Source organism: Pan troglodytes, chromosome 5 (genome assembly GCF_028858775.2).
Source record: "Pan troglodytes isolate AG18354 chromosome 5, NHGRI_mPanTro3-v2.0_pri, whole genome shotgun sequence".
Taxonomy (NCBI): domain Eukaryota; kingdom Metazoa; phylum Chordata; class Mammalia; order Primates; family Hominidae; genus Pan; species Pan troglodytes.
The window spans coordinates 97,434,658-97,447,058 of record NC_072403.2 but is presented as its reverse complement, the minus strand read 5'-3'; the positions used below and the strand labels follow the sequence as shown (position 1 = coordinate 97,447,058).

At 37.6% G+C, this 12,401-nt stretch overlaps 2 pseudogenes; both read left to right on the top strand.

The window, feature by feature from the left end:
• The first annotated feature begins 10,537 nt into the window (after positions 1-10,537).
• LOC104001122 (translationally-controlled tumor protein-like) lies at positions 10,538-11,237 on the top strand (annotated as a pseudogene).
• A 171-nt stretch (positions 11,238-11,408) lies between these two features.
• LOC100612221 (deoxyuridine 5'-triphosphate nucleotidohydrolase, mitochondrial-like) lies at positions 11,409-11,861 on the top strand (annotated as a pseudogene).
• Positions 11,862-12,401: the final 540 nt, after the last annotated feature.

Genomic DNA, 12,401 nt, shown 5'->3' with positions numbered 1-12,401 from the left:
TACCATCACAGTGAACAGGCAATCTACAGAATGGGAGAAAGTTTTTGCAACCTACTCATCTGACAAAGGGCTAATATCCAGAATCTACAATGAACTCAAACAAATTTACAAGAAAAAAACAACTCCATCAAAATGTGGGCAAAGGATATGAACAGACACTTCTCAAAAGAAGACATTTAGGCAGCCAAAAAACACATGAAAAAATGCTCATCATCACTGGTCATCAGAGAAATGCAAATCAAAACCATAATGAGATACCATCTCACACCACTTAGAATGGTGATCATTAAAAAGTCAGGAAACAACAGGTGCTGGAGAGGATGTGGAGAAATAGAAACACTTTTACACTGTTGGTGGGACTGTAAACTAGTTCAACCATTGTGGAAGTCAGTGTGGCAATTCCTCAGGGATCTAGAACTAGAAATACCATTTGACCCAGCCATCCCATTACTGGGTATATACCCAAAGGATTATAAATCATGCTGCTATAAAGACACATGCACACGCATGTTTATTGTGGCACTATTCACAATAGCAAAGACTTGGAACCAACCCAAATGTCCAACAATGGTAGACTGGATTAAGAAAATGTGGCACATATACACCATGGAATACTATGCAGCCATAAAAAATGATGAGCTCATGTCCTTTGTAGGGACAAGGATTAAACTGGAAACCATCATTCTCAGCAAACTATCGCAAGGACAAAAAACCAAACACTGCATGTTCTCACTCATAGGTGGGAATTGAACAATGAGAACACATGGACACAGGAAAGGGAACATCACACACTGGGACCTGTTTTGGGGTGGGGGCAGGGGGGAGGGATAGCATTAGGAGATATACCTAATGGTAAATGACTAGTTAATGGGTGCAGCACACCAACATGACACATGTATACATATGTAACAAACCTGCACATTGTGCACATGTACCCTAAAACTTAAAGTATAATAATAATAAAAACAAAAAAATGGGCAAAATATCTAACAGATACCTTACTAAAGAAGACATCCACGTTGCAAGTAAGCATATGAAAAGACACTCCCCATGACATGTCATCAGGGAAATGGAAATTAAAACAATGAGATACTGTTAATGGAAAGGGGTCCCAATCCAGACCCCAAGAGAGAGTTCTTGGATCTCGCACAAGAAAGAATTCAGGGCGAGTCCATAGAGTAAAGTGAAAGCAAGTTTATTAAGAAAGTAAAAGAAGAAAGAATGGCTACTTCATAGGCAGGGCAGCCAGGAGGGCTGCTGGTTGCCCATTTTTATGGATATTTCTTGATTATATGCTAAAGAAGGGGTGGATTATTCATGCCTCCCCTTTTTAGACTGTATAGGGTAACTTCCTGACGTTGCCATGGCATTTGTAAACTGTCATGGTGCTGGTGGGAGTGTAGTCGTGAGGATGATCAGAAGTCACTCTCATTGCCATCTTAGTTTTGGTGGGATTTGCCGGCTTCTTTACTGCACCTGTTTTATCAGAAAGGTTCTTATGACCTGTATCTCGTGCCAACCTCCTATCTCAGACTGTGACTTAGAATGCCTAACTGTCTGGGAATGCAGCCCAGCGGATCTTACCCTTATTTTACACAGCCCCTATTCACGATGGAGTTGCTCTGGTTCAAACGCCTCTGACAATACCTCTACACACCTTTTAGAATGGTCAAAATCCAGAACACTGACAACACCAAGTGCTGGTGAGGGTGTAGAGCAACAGGTACTCTCATTCATTACTGGTGGGAATAAAAAATGATATAGCCATTCTGGAAGACAGTCTGGCATTTCTTACAAAAATAAACATATCCTTACCATACAATCCAGCAACTGCTCACCTTGGTATTTACTCAAATATGTTAAAAACCTATGTCCACACAAAAACCTGTGGATGAACTGTTTAGAGCAGTTTTATTCATAATTGCCAAAACTTGGAAGCAAACTAGATGTCCTTTATTAGGTAAATGAATAAACTGTGGTCCATCCAGACAATGGTATATTGAAATATTATTTAGTGCTAAAAAGAAATGAGCTATCAAGAAATGAAAAGACATGGAAGAAACTTAAATGCATATTACTAATGAAAGAAGCTAATCTGAAAAGGCTACCTACTCTATGATATATATATGACATTTTGGAAAAGGCAAACTTGGAGACAGTAAAAGGATAAGTGGTTGCCAGAGGTTTGGAGCAAAGAAGGAATGAACATGTGGAGCACAGATGATTTTTAGGGCTGTGAAACTACTTGTATGATACTGTTACAGGAAATGAGGCCTGACCCAGATCCCAAAAGAGGGTTCTTGGATTTCACACAAGAAAGAATCCAAGGAGAGTCTGTAAAGTGAAAGCAAGTTTATTAGGAAAGTAAAGGAATAAAAGAATGGCTATTCCACAGACAGAGGAGTCCCGAGGGCTGCTATTTGCCTATTTTTATGGTTATTTCTTGATAATATGCTAAACAAAGGGTAGAATATTCTCCTTGTTTAAAAAATATAAAAGATTAATTTTTTTCATGTAATTATAAAAAACTGACAGGTAATACAACCAAAGGATCATTTTTTTTTTTCAGAGCGAAACAAGAATGAGTTTTCTTTTTCTCTTAGAAAAAGTATAACTTCTACTTATAGTTTTTCTCTCTTTTATGGTTTTCTTTCTTAGTGGTAGAGAAGCACTCTCTATGATGTTCTCGTTTTCTGACAAAATTTTTTCAAAATGGAGTAATTCAGAGATCTGCTTCTGATAAGGGTATTGACTCTATGGCTATGGAAAAACTTCAGGATACCAGGAGTCTTGCTTATTAGGGCTTGTCTGTATAGGGAGCAATGAATGATAATGACCTGAGGAGGGTTTTTTTTTTCGTGAAAGTAAGAAAACAGGATATGTGACAAATCTCACATGTGCTCCATTTGCACAGAGTACAAAGTATTTCTTTCCAGGCAAAATTGTGTTTGGCATTGTTTTTCTTCTTTCTTTCTTAAAAAACATTTTCAACTTAATTAAGGGGCACAAACATACAGTTAGATAGAAGTGGTACAGGACAGGGTTCCCAGTCCAGACCCCAAGAGAGGCTTCTTGGATCTTGTGCAAGAAAGAATTGAGGGCAAGTCCGCGGTGCAAAGAGAAAGCAAGTTTATTAAGAAAGTAAAGGAATAAATGAATGGCTCCTCCATAGGCAGAGCAGCCCCAAGGGCTGCTGGTTACCCATTTTTATGGTTATTTTTTGATGATATACTAAACAGGAGTGGATTATTCATGCTTCCCCTTTTGAGTCCATATAGGATAACTTCCTGATGTTGCCACAGCATTTGTAAACTGTCATGGCGCTGGTGGGAGTGTAGCAGTGAGGACGACCAGAGGTCACTCTCATTGCCGTTTTGATTTTGGTGGATTTTGGCTTGCTCCTTTACTGCAACCTGTTTTATCAGCAAGGTCTTTAGGACTTGCATTTTGTGCTGACCTCCTATCTCATCCTGTGACTTAGAATGCCTTAACCGTCTGGGAATGCATCTCCCAGTAGTTTCAGCCTCATTTTACCCAGCTCCTATTAAAATGGAGTTGCTTTGGTTCAAATGCCTTGACAGAAGCTATAAGTTATGGTATTCCATAGTACAGCAGGGAAATTATAGTTAATAATTTATTGTATATTTAAAAAAAGCAAGAGGAGAAGATTTAAGTGTTCTCAACACAAGTACAATGTTTGAGGTAATGGATATTCCAATTACCCTGATTTGATCATTACACACTGTACACAAGTATCAAACTATGACATGTGCCCCCAAAATATGTATATATCAATAAAAAAGGAAATAAAATTTCAAAATATTGACAGCATTTGTAATTTCTAAAAAGGACTAAAAAATATAAGAATTATTTTTTGATGTCAACAGCAAGAACATAGTGAACAAAACAAGGAGTTGGCTATTTAAGGAGATGGCCTGCAATTTCAATCAGTTGTGTAGTAAAGGGGAACATCTACATTGCCAATTTTTCAATGATATGCTTCAAAATGTTAAAAAGAAATATCATTTCTTCAGAGAAGACACACACAAATGGAAGAATATCCCATGCTCATGGATAGGAAGAATCAATATCATTAAAATGGCCATACTGCCCAAAGCAATTTACAGATTCAATGCTATTCTTATCAAAGTACCAACTACATTCTTCACAGAACTAGAAAAAACTATTTTAAAATTCATATGGAACCAAAAAAAGGGCCCAGATAGACAAAGCAACCATAAGCAAAAATAACAAAGCTGGAGTCATCATGTTACTCAACTTCAAACTATATTACAAGGTTACAGTAACCAAAACAGGATGGTACTATTACAAAAACAGGCATATCAATCAATGGAACAGAATAGAGAGCCCAAAAATAAGGCCACACATCTGATATTCAACAAAGCTGACAAAAACAAGCAATGGGGAAAAGACCCCCTTCTCAGTAAATGATGCTGGGATTACTGGCTACGCATATGCAGCAGATTGACATGGGACCCATTCCTTACACAATATATAAAAATCAACTCAAGATGGATTAAAGACTCAAATATAAAGCCTAAAACTATACAAACCCCAGAAGACAATGTAGGCAATACAATCCTGAACATAGGAACAGGCAAAGATTTCATGACAACGACACCAAAAGCAATTGAAACAAAAGTAAAAATTGACAAATGAGGTCTAATTAAACTTAAGAGCATCTGCACAGAAAAATAAAATATCAACAGAGTAAACAGGAACCTAGAGAATGAGAGAAAATATTTGCAAACTATGCATCTGACAAAGATCTAATATCCAGCATTTATAAGGAACTTAAACAAATTTACAAGTTAAAAACAAATAACCCTATTAAGAAGTGGCCAAGGGACATGAACAGACACTTTTCAAAAGAAGCCAACAAATATATGAATAAAAATTCAATATCACTGTTCATTAGAGAAATGAAAATCAAAACCACAATGAGATATCATCTCACACCAGTCAGAATGGCCATTATTAAAAAGTCAAAAACTAACAGATGCTGGCAAGGTTGTGGAGAAAATGAAACACTTATACACTGTTGGTGGGAGTGTAAATTAGTTCTAACATTGTGAAATGCAGTATGGTGATTCCTCAGAGAGCTAAAAGCAGAACTACCATTCGACCCAGCAATTCCATTACTGGGTATATATCCAGAGGAATATAAATCATTCTACCATAAAGACTCATGTAGGCAAATGTTCATTGCAGCACCATTCCCACTAGCAAAGACATGGAATCAAACTAAAAGTCCATCAATGACAGATTGGATGAAGAAAATGTGGTACATATACATCATGGAATACTATGCAGCCATAAAAAGAATGCAATCATGTCTTTTGTGGGAACATGGATGGAGCTTGAGGCCATATCCTTAGCAAACTAATGCAGGAACAGAAAGCCAAATACCGCATGTCCTCACTTATAAGTGGGAGATAAATGATGAACCCATGAACACAAAGAAGGGAACAACATACACTAGGGTCTACTTGAGGGTGGAAGGTGGGAGGAGGGAGATGATCAGGAAAGAGAATTAACAGGTGCTAGGCTTAATACCTGGGTGATAAAATAACATGTATAATACAACCCCATGACATGAGTTTACCTATATAGCAAACCTTCACATGTATCCCTGAACCTGAAAGTTAAAAAAAATCATTTCTTAAACGTATCACATAATTGGCAAAGAGCCATTTCTAGTCTTTTTCCCAATAGAAATAGGGGGATTTCAGAAACCTTACATCATTTTTCTGGTATGTTGTAGAAGAGGTTAGAGGCCAGAGAATCACAGTGTGCTTTGTTATCCCAAGGATATGTGGGCCGCACTGCCTAGCAAATTTAGAAGTCTTTGTAATAGACTCAACAGTTATTTAAAAAGAAATTTATAGGTTAGCCTGCCCTAAAGCTGTTGCAGAAAAATGAGGATTCCATTTGTTCTGGAAACAATTATCAGAAGTACAGAGCTCCAAAGATGAAGCTTTTTTTCTCATATTTCTATATTAATAATAATTAACAGTCCAATTCGCATTTTAAGCAAGCTACCTTTTATTCTGTAACACCCCCCTTTTTCCACCAGAAAACTAGAAATTTGAAAGAATATAACCACTTGTGGAAAAATCATAGCTATATATTTGTATCTACTACATTTTGAAGAAAAGGTAACTGCCCTGTGAGTTCTTCCTGCCCACTGCAAAAATAAAATAAATTCAGAGACCATGGCATTGCAATATAGTTTAACTGACATGAGGCCAGCCATCCCACATGGGAGACAGAGTTGTTACCCAAATCAATCTCCCAGAAAATTTGGAGGCTAGGGTTTTTCAAGGATAGTTTAGTGGGCCAGGGAGTCGGCTTCTGAGTGAGGCCACAGGACCAGCTGGCAGGAGTTGGTGGGTCCGAGTGGACACATAGGTCATCAGAAATGCAAACACCTGAAAAGACATCTCAAAAGGCCAATCTTAGGGTCTACAATAGTGATGTTATCTGCAAGAGTAATTGGGGGAGTTGCAAGTCTTGTGACCTCTGGGATAATGGCTGGTAATAGCAGAATTCAGGCCCCTCACACTCTAACCTGGTGGCCTTTCATTAGCTTTACAAAGGCAGTTTAGTTTTGGGGAAGGGCTGTTATCATCTAAACTATAAAGGTCTCCCAAAATTAGCTTGGTCTAAGCCCAAGAATGACCAAGAGCAGTTTGGAGGTTAAAGGCAAGATGGGGGTTAGTTAGATCAGATCTCTTTCACTGTCATAATTTTCTCACTGTTATAATTTTTGCAAAGGCAGTTTCAAAAAGTATACATGTAACACATACTCTTTTAAGCTATAGAAAATATGAGGAGAGGTAAGCCCTGTGGTCAACACCTTACTTTCATTGTTTTATTTAATTCTCACAGCAGCGTTTTCAAAGTTGAGGATGCACAGAGGAGAAAATCCTTTGCCTAGTTCAGCATATCCGGATCTGTCTGGCTCTCTAATCTCATTGGGTCAAACTTTAACACATTTTTATCTCTTTTGACTGGGAGGAAGCACGTATTAGAAACAGCACACTATCTGAGACCTTGGGCAAGAGTCTTGGTTCCTCTGTGGCATAATTCCTCATTCTATGTCAGAAGAGACAATATAATAATCTACTCTCCCAAACTTGCAAAACAGTTTCCAAAGAGATTGCTCTCTGGTGATACAATGATGGATTGGGCAGGCCTGGAAAAGATGCTTCATCGAACAACAGTGGGCAGGAGCTGGGTATGCAGATGCCCCTGTCCATAGAATGATGGACTGGAAAGTACTGGAAGTAGTGGTAGGTACTAATGGCATTCAAGGAACATTTTTGTGGGGAGCTGAGCAGCCTGTTCATTCCCATAAAAGGGAACCCAGCTGATATGTAAGGAAGACTGACATTACCATGCCTGAGTTTCCCCCTTCCCTTTGCAGAATAATTCACACGTATCTTTTTTTTTTTAATACTTTAAGTTCTGGGTTACATGTGCAGAACGTGCAATTTTGTTACATAGGTATACACGTGCCCTTGTGGTTTGCTGCACCCATCAACCCATCACATACCTTAGGTATTTCTCCTAATGTTATTCCTCCCCTAGTCCCCCACCCACTGACCAGCCCCAGCATGTGATGTTCCCCTCCCTGTGTCCATGTGTTCTCATTGTTCAACTCCTACTTATGAGTGAGAACATATGGTGTTTAGCTTTTTAATCTTGTGATAGTTTGCTGAGAATGATGGTTTCCAGCTTCAACCATGTCCCTGCAAAGGACATGAACTCATCTTTTTTTATGGCTGCATAGTATTCCATGGTGTATATGTGCCGCATTTTCTTAATCCAGTCTGTCACTGATGGACATTCCAAGTCTTTGCTATTGTGAATAGTGCTGCAATAAACATACGTGTGCATGAATTAACATATATCTTTAAGGGCAGCCAGCATCAATCATATCTTTTCCATGTGCCTGGCATTGTATAACTATTAAATCTCATTTAATTATCTCAACAATCCTATGAAGTAGAGTAAGTACTTTTTAAATCTCTATATTACGGAAGGTACAATCAAAGATTTGAGTGCATGTCTTGCTCAAGTTCACAGAACTGGTAGGTGAATAAATCACCTTGTTTTAATTATGAACCCATCTGTAGTACTTCCATAGGCTTCTGTGTATTTTTACAAAATTGTGGAGCTCTTGATTTCCCATAGCTGAGAGAAGCTAAAGGACAAGCTTTAAAATAGGTCAGCAACATAATCCCATTTTCATGAGAATTACTAATATAAGATTAACCTGATTTTATCGTCTCAGCCCTGTAACCTTCAACCTGTCCCAGACCATTGTGCCTGAGAATCTGGGCCTTCAAAAGAGACAGAAATGTTACTCAGCACTCAATGGTAACTCTATTTTTAAATAATAGCTTTATTTAAATGTAATTAAAATACTATAAAATTTACCTTTTTTAAGTGTACAATTCAGTTGTTTTTAATATATCCACAAAGATGTACAACTATCACCAAGTCAATTTTATAACATTTTTGTCACCCCCCTAAAGAAACCCCCATTAGTGGTCACTCTCCATTTCTCCCCATCTTCTCCAGACCTAGGAAATCACCAATCTATTTTCTGTCTTTATGAATTTCCCTATTCTGGAAATTGAATATAAGTAGATTCATACTATATGCAGTTCTTTTGACTAACTCCTTTCACTTAGCATAATATTTTCATGGTTCATCCAGGTTATAGTGTGTATCAGTACTGCATTCCTTCTTATGGGTGCGTAATATTCCGTTGTATGAATATAAAACATTGTATTTATTCATCCATCAATTGATTGACATTTGGATTATTTTCACTTCTTGCCTGTTATGAATAATGCTGTTATGAAATTCTAGGAAAGGTTTCTGTGTGAACATATGTTTTCAATTCTCTCTAGGAGCGGAATGACTGATTTATGTAGAAACTCGATGTTTCTACATCTTAAGGAATTGCCAAATTGTTTTGCAAAGTACTAGTGGTTATGAAGTGATATCTCATTGGTTATAATTTGCATTTCTCTAACAGCTAATTATTTGGGCATCTTTTTATGTACTTATTAGCCATTTGTATATCTTGGAGAAATGGCTACTAAATCCTTTTTGTATTTCTAAAACTGAGTTATTTATGTTTTTGTTGTTGAGTTGTAAGAGTTGTTTATGTAGTCTGGATACAAACTCCTTATAAGATACATGATTTGCAAATATTTTCTCTCATTATGTGGATTGTCTTTTCACTTTCTTGGTAGGATCCCTTAAGCACAAAAGCTTTTAATATTATAAAAAGTGGTGTCATATCCAGGAAACCATTGCTTGGTCCTAAGACATAAATATTTACTCCTATATTTTCTTCTGAGAATTTCATCAACACTTGTTATTTTTCGTGTGTTTGATAATAGCCATTCTAATATGTATGAGATGATGCATCTTTGTGGTTTTAATTTGTATTTCTCTGATATTGAACATTTTTTCATATTCTTGTTGGCTGTTCATATATCTTCTTTTGAGAAATGTCTATTTAAATTCTTTGCCCATTTTAAATAGGGTTATTTCTATTTTTTGCTATTGAGCTTGTTATTTTTTTAAATATGGGCATTTTGAGTAATAAATTTCCCTCTAAACACTGCCTTCAATGTATCCCATGAGCCATGGTGGTTTTTAATTTTTTTAATTTTCATTCATCTTAAAGTACTTTCTAATTTCCCTTGGGATTTCTTCTTTAATCCATTGGGTTTTTTTGTTTGTTTTTGTTTTTTTTTTTTAGCAGTGTGTTGCTTAATTTCCACATATTTGTGAATTTCCTAAATTTTGTTCATTGGTTAATTTCTAATTTTATTCCATTGTAGTTGGAGGACATTCTTTATATGATGTAAATCCTTTTTAATTTATGGAGGCTGGTTTTGTGGCCCAACATGTCGTCTATCCTGAAGAATGTTCCATGTGCCCTTGGAAAGACTGTATATTCTGTTGTTGAGTGGAGTGTTATTTAGATGTCTGCTGGGTTTACTTAAAGTGTTGTTTAAGCCTTTTATTTTCTTCTTGATCTTCTGTCTCCTTGTTCAATCGATTATTAAAAGTGAGGTATTGAAGTTTCCGATTGTTGTTATTGAATTGACTATTTCTCTTTGCAATTCTGTCAGTTTTTACTTCGTGTATTTTTAGATTTTGTTGTTATATGTATACATGTTTATAATTGTTTTTCTTATTTCTGATGAATTTATTCTTTTATCATTATAAAATGTTCTTCTTCTTAAAGTCTACTTTGTCCGATATTAATATAGCAACTCCAGCTCTCTTTTGGTAACTTTATGCATTTTATTCCCTTCACCATCCTTCTATTTTCTTGCTTTGGTTCTTGAAATTTGTTTTTCTTTTCCGCTGCACCCCGCTCCCTTGGAGTGCTGCTCAGGCTGCACCCCGCTCGCTCCGAGCTCTGGGCTCCTGCTATGCTAATGCCGCCATCGTCTCCCTTCAGCCACCATCATGATTTATCTACTGGGACCTCATCAGCCATGATGAGATGTTCTCCCACATTTACAAAATCCGGGAGACTGCGGATGGGCTGTGCCTGGAGGTGGAGGGGAAATTGGTAAGTAGGACAGAGGGTAACATTGATGACTTGCTCATTGGTGGAAATGCCTCCGCTGAAGGCACTGAAAGCGAAGGTACCAAAAGCACAGTAATCACTGGTATCCTTACTGTCATGAACCATCACCTGCAGGAAACAAGCTTCACAAAAGAAGCCTACAAGAAGTATAATACACCAAAGATTACATGAAATCAACCAAAGGCAAACTTGAAGAACAGAGACCAGAAAGAGTAAAACCTTTTATGACAGGGGCTGCAGAACAAGTCAAACACATCCTTGCTAATTTCAAAAGCTACCACTTCTTTATTGGTGAAAACATGAATCCAGATGGCATGGTTGCTCCACAGGACTACCGTGAGGTTGGTGTAACCCATGTGGGATTTCCTTTAAGGATGGCTTAAAAATGGAAAAAAAATTAACAAATCTGGCAATGACTGGATCTATTACCTGTCATCATAACTGGCTTCTGCTTGTCAGCCACACAACACCAGGACTTAAGACAAATGGGACTGATGTCATCTTGAGCTCTTCATTTATTTTGACCATGATTTATTTGGAGTGGAGGCATTGTTTTTAAGAAAAACATGTCATGTAGGTTGTCTAAAAAAAAGAAAGAAACGTTTTTGAATCTAAAGTATATGTTGACATTTTTGGCCAGTTCCCTGCCATCCTGTGCTCCCTAGTTCCCTGGGCTCTCTCCTTGCTTGCCTTCTTGCTCTGCCATAACCTGCTCTGAAGAAACACCCACCATTTCCCCCAGCAAATCAGCTGGCCTGTGGAGGAGGGTGACATGCAGCTGTGCCTTGCCCAGCTCTCTGAGCATGCCATGGCTCCAACCTGAGGGTCTGTGAGAAGTGCAGGCTACAACTTGTACAATGCCTATGATTAGACAATACCACCTATGGAGAAAGCACTCACGAAAATAGACATTCAGGTAGCTCTTCCTTCTCTGGGTGTTAGGAAGAGTAGTTCCATGGTCTGGCTTGGCTGCAAAACATTTTATTGATGTAGGAGCTGGTGTCATAGATGAAAATTATAGAGGAAATGTTGGTGTTGCACTATTTAATTTTGGCAAAGTTTGAAGTCAAAAACAGTGATCAAATTGCACAGTTCAGTGCTGAATGGATTTTTTAATCTAGAAATAGAAGTTCAAGCTTTGGATGACACTGAAAGGTGTTCAGGAGGTTTTGGTTCCACTAGAAATAATGAAAATTTACGCCAAGAATAGAAAATGAGAAATTATACATTTTTCTTAAAAATTGGCCAGGCGCAGTGGCTCATGCCTGTAATCCCAGCACTTTGGGAGGCCGAGGCAGGCAGATCATGAGGTCAAGAGTTGGAGACAAGCCTGACCAACATGCTGAAACCTCATCTCTACTAAAAACAAAAAAAATTAGCCAGGTGTGGTGGTGTGTGCCTGTAATTCCAGCTACTCAGAAGGCTGAGGCAGGAGAATCGCTTGAACCTGGGACGCGGGGGTTGCAGTGAGCAGAGACCGAGGCACTGCACTGCAGCCTGGGCAACAGAGGGAGACCCCGTCTCAAAAAAATAATAATAATAAAATAAAATAAAGAATTTTTGCTTAAAAAAAGTATATATTTTGTAGACAACATGTGGTTGGAACATGTTTTTTAATCTATTTTCCAATCTCTGCCTTTTGATTGGAATTTTAATCCATTTACATTTAATGTCATAACTGATATGAAAATATTTATATCTGCCACTTTACAATTTGTGTTATATATTTCTCTTATGCCCTTTTTTGCTC